This window comes from Amblyomma americanum, chromosome 2, assembly GCF_052857255.1.
Source record: "Amblyomma americanum isolate KBUSLIRL-KWMA chromosome 2, ASM5285725v1, whole genome shotgun sequence".
Classification (NCBI taxonomy): Eukaryota; Metazoa; Arthropoda; class Arachnida; order Ixodida; family Ixodidae; genus Amblyomma; species Amblyomma americanum.
In genome coordinates, this window is record NC_135498.1 from 126804721 (window position 1) to 126822119 (window position 17399).

The following is a 17399-nucleotide window of genomic DNA, read 5'->3' on the forward strand; positions in this document are numbered from 1 at the left end:
GTCGAATGCAGCATTCAATTGTATTGAATGAAAATAAAAGATAAAAAGAATAATAAATTAATAAGCTCAAAGAAACGCTAAATGGCAGAAAAAAAGAAAAATTGAGGATGAAAGAGGACTTGGACAGGCTTTCGCAGTTGCGCTCATAAGCAGACAAGTGAAATCCTGTAATTATTTACCAAGACCGTGGTGGTGGTGCCGACCTTCAAAGAGAACTGTTCTTCGGCAGCATATTTCATGCTTTTCAGTGCTAAGCGCCAGTCATTTTCTAAGTTTTGGCACTGTAGGAGTAATGCCACTTGCCAAGCTCCGCTGTACATCCGCTTTAGGGCATAAGCACGACGAAGCGGATGGCGGCGCGTGAGAAGCGCTCGGGCTGGACTCCACTATTTAAATATTACCCGCTACACCTCAACAGCTGCATGCACGGTTCCGTTAGACCATGGCAATACTAAGTCAATTCATCTTTACTGACGTAAGTAGTGTATATTTTTGCTTATCATACGGGAGTTTTCAAGCCCACCTCCGGTCTCCTGGTCTGCCGTGCGCAGGAAGTTTTCCTCATCATTCAACTTTTTCTTTATTCGAAGTCAGCTTATAACTCCCCCCCTACCCCGTTCTTAGAACCTGTACCATATTCAAGCCACGGCCCGGTCTCCCGCAACTTATTGACTTCCTTGGCATTGAAATCTCCAACGATGACCTTGATGTGCGCTTTTACTTCACTCATTGCCAATTCAACGTTTACCCAAAAGCTTTCCGCTACATCGTCATCATGACTGCATATTTGCGCAAGGGCAGGCGGGTCTTGTATGTGGCGACTTTCAACATGAAAGTTGGCCGGCAACACCAGATGGCGGACAGCAGCTATAAATACAGTGTAGGCAATGAACTCAACTGCGGTTGACGAAAACCAGTGAACGTCGTTATGGTCAGACACTCAATGTCTGTAGAAATTACCGCTCAATGTTGTTTTCATGACAATGCGCGCGCTGGCTGAGCATGTAGTGGCTGAAGAGTCTGGAGGAGATTACCGAAATGAAATTTAAATGCCTCTCATCACATTGTGGAACGATGTGTCAGCAGCTGTTCATGAACACGAATTTCGAGCGTTCTAATGCCGCGTCACACTGGCAGGCTTCGTGCATTTCTAGCTAAGTGGGTCATATATAGTAAATTTTGCTTGTCTGCCATCGCTAGCCCACCAACTCCCCCACATTTGCAGGAATTTAAAAAAAAACATGCCACAGTGGAGGAGCCGGGGGTCGAAACCGGGACTTCTCGCATGCAAAGCGAGCGCTCTACCTCTGAGCTACACCCCCGCGGTAGTGGGAGTGATTATAATGGCAATATGTGCTTAGATTTGTGCGCACTGTTTTTTGTCTTGCGTATTTTGTTTACATTTGTAAGCATAAATTCTTATAAATGTAAGAGAGTAATGTCACTACTCATTATAGATCCGCAGGTGGTCGAAAGTATTCCGGCGCTTTACACCTCGGCACCACTTTTCCTTTTGATTTGACTCCCACCTTCCTTCTTCCTCCAGAGAATAATAATATTAATTGGAGTTTGGGGAAAGGAAATGGCGCAGTATTTGTCTATAAGCCATCAGCGTTGAGAACGTTCTAGACTGCTGTGACTTTGAGGAAAGTAATGGCGCAGAACTGGCTCCCTGGGTCAGGGGATGAATATGTGGTGGTAGGTAGTTTTATTAAAATAATAATAAAAAGGAAAGCTAGCCCCGGCATCTGCCATCGGTACTGATTAAGAATCTGAGGAAATGAAAAATAGCAGGCAGAATGGAGAAATGAAATGAAAGAGTTGAGGGCACAGGAAGAGAGCATGGGGGAGAGGTAATATACACTAACAATTTAAAGAATAAGAACTGTGTCCAGGTTGTGCGCGCGATTAGTTCATGATAATAATAATAATAGTAATAATAATAATAACAATAATATTAATTGGTTTTGGGGGAAAGGAAATGGCGCGGTATCTGTCCCGTATATCATTGGACACCTGAACCGCGCCGTAAGGGAAGGAATAAAGGACGGAGTGAAAGAAGAAAGGAAGAGAGAAGTGCCATAGTGGAGGGCTCCTGAATATTTTCAACCTCCTGAGGACCTTTAACGTGCACTGACATCGTACAGCACGCGCGGGCCTTAGCGCTTTGCTTCTATAAAAACGCAGCCGCCGCGGTCGGTTTCGAAAATAATAATAATAATAATAATAATAATAATAATAATAATAATAATAATAATAATAGTTGTTTTTTTTGGGGGGGGGAAGGAAATGGCGCAGTATCTGTCTCATATATCGTTGGACACCTGAACCGCGCTGTAAGGGAAGAGATAAAAGAGGGAGTGAAAGCAGAAAGGAAGCAAGAGGTGCCGTAGTGGAGGGCTCCGGAATAATTTCGACCACCTGGGGATCTTTAACGTGCACTGACATCGCACAGCACACGGGCGCCTTAGCGTTTTTCCTCCATAAAAACGCAGCCGCCGCGGTCGGGTTCGAACCCGGGAACTCCGGATCAGTAGTCGAGCGCCCTAACCACTGAACCTCCGCGGCGGGGCGAGTTCGAACCCGGGAACTCCTGATCACTACCCGAGCGCCCTAACCACTCAGCCAACACGGCGGGTTTCCTTCAGAGAAAAAATACGGAACGAACGAGCTGTATATGCAGACGCGGCAGAAAACATCAATCGGAGCGTTCATACTGTCGGTGGTGGATGTGGTGGTGCTGAAAAAAAATTATTTTTGGCGAAGCCCTTATAGTCCAAATTTCAGAGGCGGGCTGTTTCCTGTTCATGGGTGGTGGCGGGCAGCCAGTGTCCGAAGGCGACCTTTTCCCCCCTTTTCACCAGCCTCAGTTGCCAGGCCGGGTAGGAGCCAGAAACTACAAGCTCCCACCCCGCCGAGTTCGCGAGAGCCCATTGGGCTGGTGGTTGCAGTTGCGGCAAATGAATATAATATGGTCGAATGTGGCTCTCGGAGCCTCACAAAGAGAAGATTTGTGAGCGTGAGCAGAAGGGAAGAAAAGAGCAAGGAGGGGGCGCTGGGGAAGGAGAGCTGTGAGCCTGGAGTTGTCGCCAGGTTGTCGTTGTTTTGTCAGGGATGTGTGTGGCTGGGTGTAAAGTAGGCGTTCTTCGCGGTTATGTGCACTGATGTCGTGTTATGTGATCACCCGCTCTCTGCCACTGCCTGGGTCTTCGGCATGCACCGCTAGATTGACGTAAGCTAGTGAAGCGGAATGGACCACTTCGTTACCGGGATTACCGGAATGGGGCGGTACCCAGATTATTTGGATGGAGCGAGGTGGTTGGGGAGTTGTAGGTGAGAATTTTATAGGCGGCAGCATGTACCTTCCCGCGCAAAATATTGAATGGCAGTCTTGGAATCCCTCAGGATGAGGTTAACAGTGGAAGACGATATCGCTAGCGTTATGGCTGCTTCTTGACTTGTATCGAGTTGTTTGCCCTGATCGAGCCTGGTATTGTGTGTTGTAGGTTGTTCAAGAGTATGAAGAGGGCGTAAGCTAAGAGTTGGCAGTACTCTGTGGCATCTATGTAGGCTATGTCAGGTTCATTTTCATGTGCTTTATGCAAGGCGCAGGCGCGGGTGGCCCGACGAGTCTGGTGGTGGACTGGATGGATATTTTTATGTAGGGGGTGTATAGTGAGATGGTCCCTGACGTATTTCGAGACATTGCGGTTGTTAAAGGCCGATGGACTGATCGGTCGAAGCTGCAGTCAGGCTAGAATATGGCGTCCAGTAGTAGTGGAAGACAATCTGTCTATCCAGGCTATGCGGTGTGCTTCTGTCAGCTGAATGAGCGTGTTGTCGACTCCAGTGCGTAAGAGACGAAAAATGAGGATGCGTTTGGGCAGACTTGAGGCCGTCTTGTAGTAACGTCTTATTAGTGCGTCTATCTTTTCTGCCTCTGTTTTGGTGAGGTAGAGGTAGGGGAGGAGAGGGAGTATAGCATCCGGCTTATCACGAACGCTTGTACCAGTTTTCGGACGCTCTGTTCGCGCATGCCGCGGTGTATATTTTTCATGCGATGATTACTCGAATGATCTGGTGCGTGGAGCCAGAGAGGTTGGGTGGAGTAACAATAGTTGTGACTTGGCAGTGGAGCAAGCGGAGCATATGAAGGCCGTGCACTACGGCACCACTTTAAATCTTGAATAAAGAGTTTCTTCCATCGTTCTGAGATTGCCTGCGGTGGCCCACAGCGTAATGTCGTATGCGAGAAAAAATGGTAGACACTCAAAATCTGAGAACGTTTTTCAGCCATCAGAATGAGTGTGATGTTAAAAGAAATAGAGTACCGACCCTTGAGGCTTCCTTCGATTAACTTGAGGGAAAGCGGAGGATTTCAGTGATAAAAATAATAATAATATTTGGTTTTTGGAGAAAGAAAATAGCGCACTATCTGTCTCATATAGCGTTGAACACCTGAACCGTGCCGTAAGGGGAGGGATAAAGGATGGAGTGAAAGCAGAAAGGAAGAAAGAGGTGCTGTAGTGGAGAGCTCCGGAATAATTTCGACCACCTGGGGATCTTTAACGTGTACTGACATTGCACAGCACACTGCGCCTTTTGCGTTTCGCCTCCATCGAAACGCGGCCGCCGCTGTCGGCTTCGAACCCGGGAACTCTGGAACAGTAGCCGAGCGTCCTAACCACTGAGCCACCATGGCGGGAAGGATTTCAGTGGGCCGACCCGAATTGCTGCTGTGTGATCCCGGAGGAAAGAGGTGATGTAGTATTGCGTTCGGCTCTCAACACCCATGTGAGTCAGAGCGCATAATATGGCAGTGTGGTATACGTTGTCAAATACCTTTTGAAGCTCTAAGGCCAGCAGCGCTTGTGTTCGTTTGCAGTGCCGAGGGTGGAGGAAGTCTTCCGATATCTCAAGCCCAGTGTGCGCTGTGTAGGGGAAAGGAAATTGCGCAACATCTGTATCACATATCGGCGGACACCTGAACCGCGCCGTAAGGAAAAGGATAAAGGAGGGACTGAGAGAAGAAAGGAAAAAGAGGTGGCATATTGGTGAGCTCCAGGATAATTTCGACCACCTGGAGGACTAGGAAAAAGATTTATTAAGAACATAAATACTGGATGGGTAAAGTAGGAGAACCCATTGGCCGCCATCATATTCCGGCCCCTCTCAACCAGCGTATCTGGTCGAGAGGACTGTGGCTATGAAGGGTTACTTCCCAACGCTCCTATGTCGGTTCAGGATTGCTGTCCAAGTCTGGGTTTTCTTGACATTCCAAAATTCTGCAAAAGAGTGTGCCGACTGCTCCACAGAATGGGCAGTACGAGTCGTAGGTGTCTGGATACCATTTACTCAAGTAGGGATTGGGCAAAGTATTAGTTTGAATCGTCTGATTATGTGCTCTTAAAATTTGCTGAGGGTTTTGTGAAGAAAAGGATATGTCCTTCTTATGATCTTACAGTACTCCGTAATTTTTGCGTAGCTTATTAAGGATGAGGGGTTGTTGGCTGTGTCAGAGAGAGGCTCCGTGCCTGATACTCGGAGGAGGAGAGCTCGAGAAGCTGTATTGGCCGCCTCATTGCCCGTCGTTGATAGGTTCCCTGGCGTCCAGAAGGTCTGGACGTTAGAAGGATTAGACGTTTGCGAAATTTCCCACCGCGGAGCCCCAACGTCACCTCTAAAGTAACTGCCTGCCGCTGCTTGTGAGTCGGACGTAACCGTTGCCTCGCTGTTCTTTGATATCGCTAGCGCGATAGTTGCTCCTTCAGCCGATGTGGTATCCACCGCTTGGATAACGTTGCTTGCTATTATATCCCCCCAGGGTGAAACTGCTGCAATTCTTGCGACCCCCTTCACGGGTGCAGCCACATTGACGTAGATCGTGTCCTTGCTTCCATGCCAGCACTTAGAGAGGTGAACAGCTTTGGCTAGTCTGCGTCCTTTATTGTATTCCTGATCCATGCGCTTTGGTACGGGGAAAGTCGCGATGTGTGATCTCATCTGCATGGGCATGTCGATCTTGTCGGCGAATTTCCGGAGACGGATTCTCAGTTTCGGTAATATTTTCCTGCCAGGCTTAGATTCGAGAGCCTGATAAGTTGATTTACATGGTGGGCCTCTATTAGTTCATCGATGGTGTTATGGATCCCCAACTGTATTAAAGGCTCAGTGGATGTGCACAATGGAAGTCCCAGCGGCGTCTTAACTGCCTTTCGAATAATAACATCAAGTTGGTCATTGTCCTTCTTCCTAAGCAGTAAGTACAGGGTGGCGTATGTTATGTTAGAGAGAATGAATGCTTGAAGTAATTTTAGGGCCCCCTTCTCTCTTAGCCCATTTATTTCCTTGATTACCCGGAGCAGCATTTTAGAGACTTGCTCGGGATTGGCTTTTGGCTGTCTGATTGTAGTGGTGTTAGTGTTGCCATTGCGTATGACAGCTCCCAGTGTCTTGATCTCTTTCTTGATCGGAATGCTCATACCCTGGACAATAATAGCGACGGAGGTACTGGACGACAAAAGTTTCTTATTCTGTTTCTGCCATGGTCGATCAGGAGTAACTCGAATTTGTCAGGAGAGCACGTTAAACCATGCCTCGCCGCATGCTGGCACACGACATTCGCTGCTTCCTGAAGCCGGTCGTGAATTTCCCCTTCTTTACCACTGAAACACCAGATCGTAATGTCGGTGTATATAGCGTGCTCAATGCGTTAAACTCGGTCCATATTCTCTGGTAGCCCACGCGTAGCCAGGTTGAAGAAGAGAAGCAGAGATAAGACCGCGCCCTGTGGAGTGCCCTTGGAACCTAGATTGAATGTTGAGGAGGTCGGATCACCAATCTTTACTGACGCTTTCCTATTGGAGAGAAAGCCCCTTACGTAAATAAAAGTGCGGTCGCCACAGTTGATTCTCTTAAGCTCCTCCAGTATTCCCTGGTGGTTGACATTGCTAAATGCCGCTTTTAAATCGAGCGCAAGGATGGCCTTGACCTGACATCTGCCGGCGTTGTCCAGGATATCCTCTCTGATACCAAGGAGAATATCCTGTGTAGACAGCTTTTCTTTAAACCCATACAGCGTTTCCGGGTGAGTATCATTATTCCTAAGGAGTCTCTTCAGTCGCGCGCTCACGACCCTCTCGAACAGTTTACCCAGAGACGACTTCAGGGAGATTGTTCATAAATGACCAATATCGCTTGGCTTTTTGGGCTTGGGAGACAGTAGTGAAAAAGCCAAAGTAGAGTCTATGATTAGAACAGCATACAAGGCAGCATTAGGGCTACCGAACTGTACCTCCACCGAAAGGTTTCTGGGCTTGGGAGTACACAACACCTTAGACGAGCTTACAGAGGCACACTTAACAATGCAGAGAGGCCGGCTTTCCCGCACCAAAGCAGGAAGAACCATACTTGATCGTTTAAGACTAGGCATACAGTTGCCACCCCAAGATACCAAAACACAGATACCTAAACGCATCGCTAAGGTAATAATAGTTAAGCCACTAGCTAAGATTATGCATCCTGCTCACCACGAGGGGAGAAGAAGGGCTAGGGCAAAAGCTCTACACGACATATACAACCAAGATGAACATGCAGTATATGTAGATGCCGCAGAATATCCCCAGAAACAAGCGTTCGCACAAACGGCGGTGGATACGCAAGGTTGACTGATAGTCTCCGGCACTACCATAACGAAATCCTCGGAAACGGCAGAAGAGGCGACAATCGCCCTTGCTATCATTAACACAGAAGCTACTACCATACTGAGCGACTCTAAATTTGCATACGCAATTATGCGAGGGGCAGAATTTCTCAGGCAGCAATGAGCATATTGGGTCAAACCAAAAACTTAGAATTATTGAATTGATATGGGTCCCGGCTCACTCGGGGAACCCTGGTAACGAAGCGGCACACATAACAGCTCGAGGATTCGTCAGCCGAGCAGGGGCCGCTGTCGTTGCTGAGAGTTTCTCGAAGGACGGCCTATCATCTTTTCACGATATTACTAATCATTTTAAACTTGAAAGGAGGATATTCCCTCCTCCAGACAAAGCCTTTAATAAGGAGCAGGAGACCACTTGGAGGCGACTCCAGACGCGATCCTTCATGACGCCTTACATGTTGTCAAAATTCTACCCCGGTGAATACGACCCTGCATGTACATTATGTGGTGATATAACCACTTATGATCACCTATTGTGGAATTGTAAAGAGGAGCCGCCCCCGAAATCTCTAATACAGGTTCCTACTCTCGAGCAGTGGGAGGCCGTGTTGGTCAGCTCAGACTTGGGAGTTCAAACCCGGGTCATTGAATGGGCTACCCAGGTCGCTGTCAGTCATGGACTGATAGCCACCTAGCACGGATCGTCTGCATTCTGCCTTTTCTGACGAATTAAATGTTTTCCAATCCAATCCAACCTTACAAAAGCAAGTTGCCAAGAGTCGGGGACCTGGCCCTTGTTCCGGTGCTTGCTTTTTGAAGTATTTCATTATTTTCTTTGAAGAGGGTTCATCCATGTTAACGAGCATCTTGCTGTTTATCTGGCCCTGCCCTGGAGCGGTGTTCTATAGCACGACTTCAAGCTCCGTCCTCAGTTCTGCCGAGTTGAGGAAAGCAGGACCATTGAAAGAAGCGGCCCGAGAAAGAAGCGGCATGATTACCAATACAGTTTTCACGCTTCTACTGCAGCAACGATTCGCAGTGGGTGTGCTCATGGCTCTCCGAACAAACCTTGCATAGGTGCTTCCCGCTGCAGTTCTTTGCAACGTGGCCGATTCGCCGGTAGTTGAACCATCGGAGTTCTGGTCTAAAGTACTCTTGCCAGGATAACTAGTGAAGCCCAAGAACACCCTCTCTGGCAATGGGCGGTCTTCTCTGCTTGTGAGATTCACTGAATATATGGGACGGGATACCACCGCTCCATGCTCTTGACGCCGGTACATAGTCTATTGGCGTGTCGAGTTTATTGCGGCATCCCTCAGAAATTGTAGTTGCTCATCGCTCAGCTCCATTTTCCCAACGTTTCGTGTGTAGGGCTCAAGAATGGAAGGATTGACACCTAACACAGCCACTTCAGATAGCAATACCAGAGGCTTAGCTGATGCAAAGGAATTAACACATACAGAGACACTGTCGTCTCTATTTATCCTGAATGACGTAACTTTCTCCTTCGCGGCAGAAACAATTTCTGACGAAAATTTGTTTGTATTCACTTGCCAAAAGTTTCAGCCCTCTTGACTCGGATGGGACACTACAGGAATCCGTTCCTTCCACTTTTTATTATAGGAGACAAGCGTAAACGGGGCTTCATCACACTCCGACTCGCTCTGCGCATTGTGTAAGGTGCTCTTATTATAATTGGCTCTTTCCTGAAGGCTAGGTTTTTTGTTCTCCACTTCCGCTACTTCATCCTCTGCGGGAGGATGCGTTGGGATAGATCCCACTCCGTTAACACCAGTAATGGTGGTTCGAGGACGTTATTCACCACATGTTGGTCAGCCGATGCTTAACTGGACGCCGGAATGCATTTAGTATGACGGGATACCTATCGCAACATGAGGTTCGGAAGACTGGGTTTTTTTCGGCGTTGGTCTCCAACCACCGCGGTGGCTGCGGACACGCGAAATCAAACAGAGCGCACTCCGTACCATGCACTGGACGTACCGAAATCCCAGTGGAAGACTTGTTGCCCACACGAGGACCAGTGGGCTCACGAAATGGCCGTCATACACAAATTCAAAAAAAAACGACGGAGCGCAGCAGAACAGCGATCGAACAGGAGCACCTCTTCCTTTAACATGTTATTATAGAAGAACACAATATGGTATCAGGCGAAGATGACACTTGACTAAGAGCTCTTTACTTTGCACTTGAAAGTGTAATGCTTGGCAGCACATTCCCACTATAGTCGGATAAAACTTAAGAACGCAGCGGCTTCCACGTCCAAGAACACCTTCCAGCCAATGGCATCGGCCGCTTCTCATCACCCTGCTAGTGTGAAAAAGCAGGAGGTGGTAAATGAAAGGGGATAATCCCTCCCCTCATAGGTGGGGGATAGACTCTTGTTTACATTGTGGCGCCGCTCCTATATTTTCACGCTTGTAGGGTTGTGAGAATTGGCCGACGCCATTGGCTGAAAGGGGGTCCTTTGAGGGATAAAAGCTGCTGCGTTCTTGTGTTGTATCTGACCTTAAGCAGTAGCCAATCTTTCAGCATATTCCGAGCGTGGGCGCTTCACGTCGTCATATAAACTTTTAGTACGTTGTGTCTTTCAATATTCCTCTTGATTTATCGCGTTCTTTCACCGAAAAAGTCACCAGCCACCCCCCCCCCCCAACACTTCTAGAGGAGAGTAGCGAGTTCCCATGTGCAGTTCTCCCTGAATTTTATAGTACAACAAAAGTCCGTGTTGCTCGTGAAACCTGCTTGGCACGTACTCCCTTTTAAACGGAGAGAATCGGGCCTCGGCAGCAACTGCAGCCATTCCATTTATGTGACACTGCTTCCTTAGAATTATTCAGTATCGTCATCACTGTTACAGTCAGGCGTGCGGCACTTGTGGGAACCAGGCGTCGGCTCCTGTGAGGGGTGCGCATTGACCAGCGCGCTATTTGCTCTTCAAATGCAAGGCACCGTGAAGCGTCTTCTCTGTCTTCACCTTTCTGGCTACTCTCAATCCTTGAATGCTGATACAGATAGGACTTCACTACCAATGAGCTTTTGGCTGCTGTTTAGAGCTCATTGGCTGTGCCGTGGTCAGCACAAGATGTTGAACTGCAGGCGCTGCACCGCTATATTAGCTATGAATACCCAATACACAAGCCTAACTTTGTAACAGCGGTTCTACAAAGCGGCGTGAGATAAACAGTCTGGAAGTTCGTTTTCCCAGCATCAAGGATTCTCTTTATGAGACAGCGCACCGTTTTGTTTGTTTCAGATCTCTAAGCAATATCTCTCTGTATTCGAACAGTAAGTTTGCTGCTCTCTGGCAACGATACAAATGTGAACTAATCCGCAGCGTCAAGACACGCACCTTTTGCAAGGCCGCAATATATATGCCGAATTCAAATATAAGAATGTCTGCTTGTTCAGTGCGGGTAGAAGCACTTATCACTCCGTCAGTCTTTGAATGCGGCGTTGACATTGCATTCGGAGAGATTATTCGATTGGAATATTTCGGACACCGAAAGCAATGGCAAGAAACCCAATTTGAAATACTTAATCACTTGGATAAAAAATTGACTACTAATTGTAGTGTCATTATGTGAAAACTGCGAGCAGGATTAATAATGTATACACGCCATTAACTTCACGGCAAAGGTCTTGCTGCTGTAGTTGCTTCACATTTAGATAAAAAAGGCCACTTAAATGGTATTAATTAGCAAGTATGGAAATATTATCTGTGTCCAGCTCTATAGCTACAATCCACGCTTCCTGTTGCACGTTACGGACGTCATAATTTATTTGGGGCTTTATTTTTTCAGTGATAATAGTGAACCATCTTTTGCGCCGCTTATTCCTGTGCTTGAATTCCCAGTCCCTTGAACTTTCAAAAGTTGTTCCCTGCACCGGACAGTCGCATCACAAATATCGCTTTTCCTTTGCTACAATGCAGGTCCTTCCCAACTACATATGTTCAGTGTATATGCCATGTACACTGCCACACGTCCAAACAGTAAGCATGTGGTGAATGCTGACACTGTGCAGGCGCTGGTGCTGATCGTGCTGTGCAAGCCCTACTGCCACCATCTACGCAAGGTGAAGAACGGCCAGCCGCTGTACACGCCCTACGACCACGGAGCCCACCGCGACCACCACTGCGTGTTCGCACCCGCGCCGCGTCCCGAATGGAGCGCCGTCATCGGCAGCCGCTTCCCGGCGGCTAGCGTCAGCGCCGACACCTCTGTGGCCACAGTGAAGCGAGCCGCTAGCAGCCTAGTTCCGCGTGCTCAATGACCGAGACGCTACTCGTCTGGCCTTCAGGACAGCGTTTATCTGATTTTGTGTGTGCACTGTTTTCACTAAGCAGCTACTACTAAGAATTTTTTTTAGATGTTATAAAAATCACACATTACTTCATTTACGTGCTTGTGTCACACAGCACTGCTTAAAGCTCTCGCTAAGCTCGCATAAAGTTTCTCTGCTTTGGCGGCACGCAAGCACGCTCAAGGAAATATGAGACAAGTTTGTTTTATTTTACTTTACGTTATTGCACAAGGACTGAATTTTAAGGAACAAGCAGTAACTCATTGTGCAAAAACTCGTTGCTTCTTGTTTTCGTACCATTCGTAAGCCCTAAATTGCTATGCTATTTTATATCCGAACCTAAAGTGTGGCTTACGGTTCTCAGCACAGATGCTGCTACCTTGCTACTAAGGAAAGATAGCAATTTTTTGCATTAATGAAAGGCTTTTAAGATGAACAAGTCTCGGCGTATCACTTTTGTTAGATGTCGGTAATCTGCTAAGTGAAGGCAGACTGAACGAAAACAATCGTAGTTCAAAATATGCTGCATCTTTCCAACCACTTCTCACACACTCTAAAGCTCTAAAGGTGAACAAAACAGGGACGTTAAAGTAAAGATTGCTACATTGTTGCCAGCAATACCTTTTTGCAGTCATGCCCCTCCGGAATGCCTCTTTCCAGCTTTTACACGTTTGCGGAGGCGAAAAACGTTGACAAAGTTGATCTGTCCTTGACTCTTTCGAGTACTTGTGTTGCTCGATTGCCTACTACAGAAACATTGGCGTCAGAGGCACAGCATGATACCATTACTCGGGAATGAGCCGCTATGGCATTCACTGTTTGCCGTTTAGAGTCATGCTCTGCCAATTCCTCTCGAAGCTTCTGTCAATAAAGCACCAAAATTAACAGACCACGGCAAGTTGCACACTAAGCCATGAGTGAAAATTGCGTGCGTAAGAACTGGTGAAAAAGAGGTCTGTCACGTTCGCCGAGGTACACAATTGTTTTATCTTATGTACCACTTCTCGAACTCTCAGGGCACTGGATTTTACTTTGATTTGCTTATTGCTGAAGAGCAGTGTCGGACTCTTCTCTTACGCCAGGACCTGTTCATAGGCTTCAGATTAGTGTTTTGCTTAGAAGGGACATTAGAAGAACAATTATGCCTAAAATTTGAACAACCTGCATGAATAACGGGACGGGTAACATCGTCTGCAGTTTCTTGATGCGTGCTCTTGTAATTCTTAGGTTTTAGCCCCACAGCAAATGTATCAGCAAGGTAGTAGCTGCCAGCATGTCTAGCACCAGACACTAACATTTCATGTCTTACGCACAGTGAACTCTTTGTTGCAAGCATGAGCTGCGTTTCAAAGGTCCCGAAACCTTTTCCTCTAATTTTAGACACGCGATCTGAGGAAGCTACTTTCTTGAATAATAAAAAGCCTCGGCTGCTATGGCCCACTGCACTTAGAAAGATGACATGCATTCTACAGCATAAATAAAAGAGCAAAGCATCTCATTGTGCCCACCGTTAAGGATCAGCTCCACCCCGTGGGCAGACTGAACTTCGAAAGCGTTTTGTTCAAGTAACTCGTTTTTTTTTTCCAATTGTCCTCTGCGACTTGCACGCCACTATGAATGCTTCTTTCTGATTTACGATTTATTGAGTCTAATTTGTTTCTCTCAGTACCCTCTGAGTCCCATAGCCGCAGGGGGTGCTTGCTCTTGTGGCTGTAAATCCGGTTTTAACTCGACTAGAGCTAGACTCAAGAACCTTATCGAGTGAGACTAATTTAGCGGTTTTGGTCGAGGAGTAATCGAGCAATAAATGTGAGGTCATAGAGCTTAGTTAAGTTAAGCGTCCCGGTGAAGTGCATAGAGTGTTAAAATTGTCGGATGTACTCGGATGCCTTTCTTGAGAGGCAGAGAAATAACAACAAGGGCAATGAAAACGCGAAGAAAACAACAGTCATCAGAAATATGGCTGTGCGCACTTGCAAACACTGATGGCTAGCAGACTACGAGAGCCGGGATTAACACTAAGGAGGGTTCGCCACTGCGCCGCAACGTGGCCGCTGTGCTATGCTTTGTTTTTTGCTCGTGTTTCCGCCTTTGGCATTGGCATCCAAATACTCGTCGCCGGGCACTCACTAGCAAAACCGACCTTTCGAGCACTTGTAACCATTCTTCGATTATCCATTTCTAAAACTTTAAAATTTCTGCAGCTCAAGTGCTTGTTGAAAATTCCGACATGATTTCTGATGGAAATCTTGATGAACACATTGAAAACACATTCATAGGTGCGTTGAAAACACATTGGCGACATTGGAAATAATCCTGTGATTGTTGAAAGATGAGCGAATATTGGGCACATGGCAGACTCGGTGGAGGCGGTGGAAGCTCATGTTAGCAACGATGGTGGCAAAGTTGGGCTTGTTGGTAACATGTTGGTCAAAAAGTGCGCGGCTAGAACTCATGTTGGTGACGATAGAAGAAGAGCTGGCTTGATATCCTAGCCGGTAGCGCTGGATGTGCTCAACGAAACTGATCTCTGATTGCGTGCACACAACTGCAACTGTGAAACGCGTGAGCGCACCACCTGTGCCCCTCGCAAAAATGGTTCGGGTATCCGAGTGGGCTAATGTATAGTATGTGAGTTTCCTGGTCATGCAAGTACGCGCAGGAGATACATCCTAGATATCGGCGTAGGTGGCAAGAGTACGCAGCTTGAGCGCCTCAGATCCACGCCCTTTCGAATCATGTAAGACTTCCCGTAATGGTACCAGGATCACTCGAGCGCGTCGCTTGGAATTACATATTTTAGCGTAGCTGACGCTCTCATTTCTGTCCGAGACATTGTTGCACGGTACATAGGCTGGCGATTGGGCTTCAGCTAGCCTAGCATAGCCACCGCTCAGAGGATGTAATCTCAATCCAAGCAACGCACTCGAGCGCTCGTGTTATATTTTCGGGCGACGGTATACATACGCGATCTTGAAGTGCTGGACTATTCGAACTGCAAATAAGGGAATGGCTAGAAACCGACGTGCGGCGCCAAGGCAGGGAGAAAGCGATAGCGTGATCGGCGACAACGTCTAATCTTTCGCGCGAAGGCTGCTGAACAGCGTTGTACGGCAGCCTATTATCTGCATGTACTGATATATACTGCAGGGCACCATGGAGATTGTTCTCACAACGCCGTTTTAACGCCGCCACCTTACCCATTCTGCTGCCTATCAAACGTTTTAAGGAACAGCTTCACCACATTTTCACGACAACCTCCTATATCTCCAACTATTACGTTGAGTTCTTTGTAAGGCCTTGCGTACCTCTTTCTACGCGTTTCTTCTCGTGCTTCTGCACTCCACCGCGAACGTTTGAAGGATGGGCCTTTTCGCTGTCGTTAAATGTATGACTGACGTTAAGCACATTGAGCACGCGGGGGTTCAAAGCACTTTCAATCAGCCGCGGTTGCTCAAGCGCTAGGCTGATGAACCCTAGGCCGTAGTCTCGATCCTAACCGAAGTGGATACATTTACTGAGGTCAAATGAAAAAAAAAATGCCCTTGTGCTGTGCAATGTCAGTGCACGTGAAGAAATTACAGGTGGTCTAAATTATTACGGAGCCCTCCAGTAGGCCAGTGCCCATTTACAGCGGCGTAACGTCAAACCACCAATTTATATACTGGCCCGAAAGGCGCGCGTTCGATCCCGACCGCGGCTGGGGAATTTTGATGGAGGGGAAATTCTAGAGGCCTGTCTACTGTGCGATGTCAGGGCACGTTAAAGATTGTAGAAATTTCCGGAGCCCTTCACTACGGACTCCCTCATAGATAAACTGTGTTGGTGTGGTTTTTGCATAAAATGTCAACCTAGTAAAAGCGGCTCCTAAAACCAGACCTCATGCTGCCTGTATGAGCCACGGCGTATTCATAAACCTCAAGCTAACGTTATTGAAACATCCTAGAAGTACCACATAGCATGTGAATTGATAAACGAACAAATTTCATTGCGTAAAAGTGTTTCGAAAGTTAAAACTGTTGACGCCCATGTCACAGAACGGAAAAAAAGAAAACTGTTCCTTGGCGGCAACCGCGCTATATTTTGAGATCTTCCCGGAGATTTGAATGCGTGGAGACTATTTCCAAGTAACTAAATTCTCCATCCTCACTGCTGTATCCGAATCCACTCTGCGAAATAACTTCTCTTCTCTGTCAGCGCTGGTCCTTGAGTGTTAAACTTCTCGTCCTTGTCTTCGCGCCGCGCATAATAGGCCTTTTGCCTTTCTCCTCAATCGAAACGCGGCCGCCGCAGTCGGGTTCGCACCCGGATACACCAGCTCTGTAGACGAGCGCCTCAACCACTGAGCCACCGCGACGGCGCATTCTGAGCCGACTAGCTGCACTACGCCATGTAAAGCAGTTTCGTGTAGGCAGCACAACCAGCTTGAATGACCTTCAGCCCAACCAAGGATCCCTTAAGGCGCGGTTCAATTTTCCACCGAGATGTGAGACAGCTACGGCGCCATTTCCTTCGGTCAAAAACCAGTTTTCGATCATCAATTTTTTAGTAATCACGCGCACAACCTGGACACATTTCTTATTGTGTAAATAGTTTGTGTATATTACTTCTCCCCCTATCCTTTCTTCCTGTCCTCTAACCTCTTTCATTTCGTTTCTCCACTCTGCCTGCTATCCTTTATTTCCGCTCTCCAGCTTATGTGCTTCAGTATCGATTTCAGATGCCGGGGCCAGCAAAAATCTTTTCCTTTCCTTTTATTATTTTAATACAAAAACCACTTACACAAACACTTCAATTGTCTCCGTGTTCCTTTCGTTTTCTCTCACACTTTTATCCTTCCCTTACTGTGCAATTCAGGTGTCTATCTAGATGTGACAGGTAAAGCGCCATTGCATTTCCTCAAAACCAGAGAAAACAAATGAGCCGCCGACGTTCATTGCCGTTGAAATCTTTGTAGAGGCCGCTGATTTTCACGAAAGAAAAGGCGCACAACTGGCTGTCTGGGCCAGTGGACACCTCAATCTCGCTTTCATGTAGGTGGCTTTGGTGTCCAAACGCAAAAACCTGCTATGATTGCGCTTTGACCCGCCGCGGTGGCTCAGTGGTTGGGGCACTTGGCTACTGATCTGGAGTACCCGCGTTAGAAACAACTTTTATTAGACGAAAAAAAATCTTCGATGGTGGTCCGCTACTGGTCCTGGAGTCCACGGGCTTGTGCTTCACATAAGGCCCGATCCACGAGCCATTTTTGGCTGGCGGGCTGAGCGGTCCGTAAAGCAGCCTCCCAGAAAGAATGAATGGGATTGGGGATGAGGGGTGCTGCCAGTGGGGAAGGACATTCCCAAAGGTAGTGGAAATTTGTGTATCTAGGCACGCCACAGGCGTTACAATGAGGTGGAAAGGTGGGGTGAAA

At 47.3% G+C, this 17399-nt stretch overlaps 1 non-coding gene across 1 annotated transcript; it reads right to left on the reverse strand.

Moving 5' to 3' along the window:
- Window positions 1-1250: 1250 nt before the first annotated feature.
- Window positions 1251-1322, reverse strand: TRNAA-UGC (transfer RNA alanine (anticodon UGC)). The gene has a single exon. It is a non-coding gene; the product is annotated as a tRNA-Ala (tRNA).
- Between the last annotated feature and the right edge of the window lie 16077 nt (window positions 1323-17399).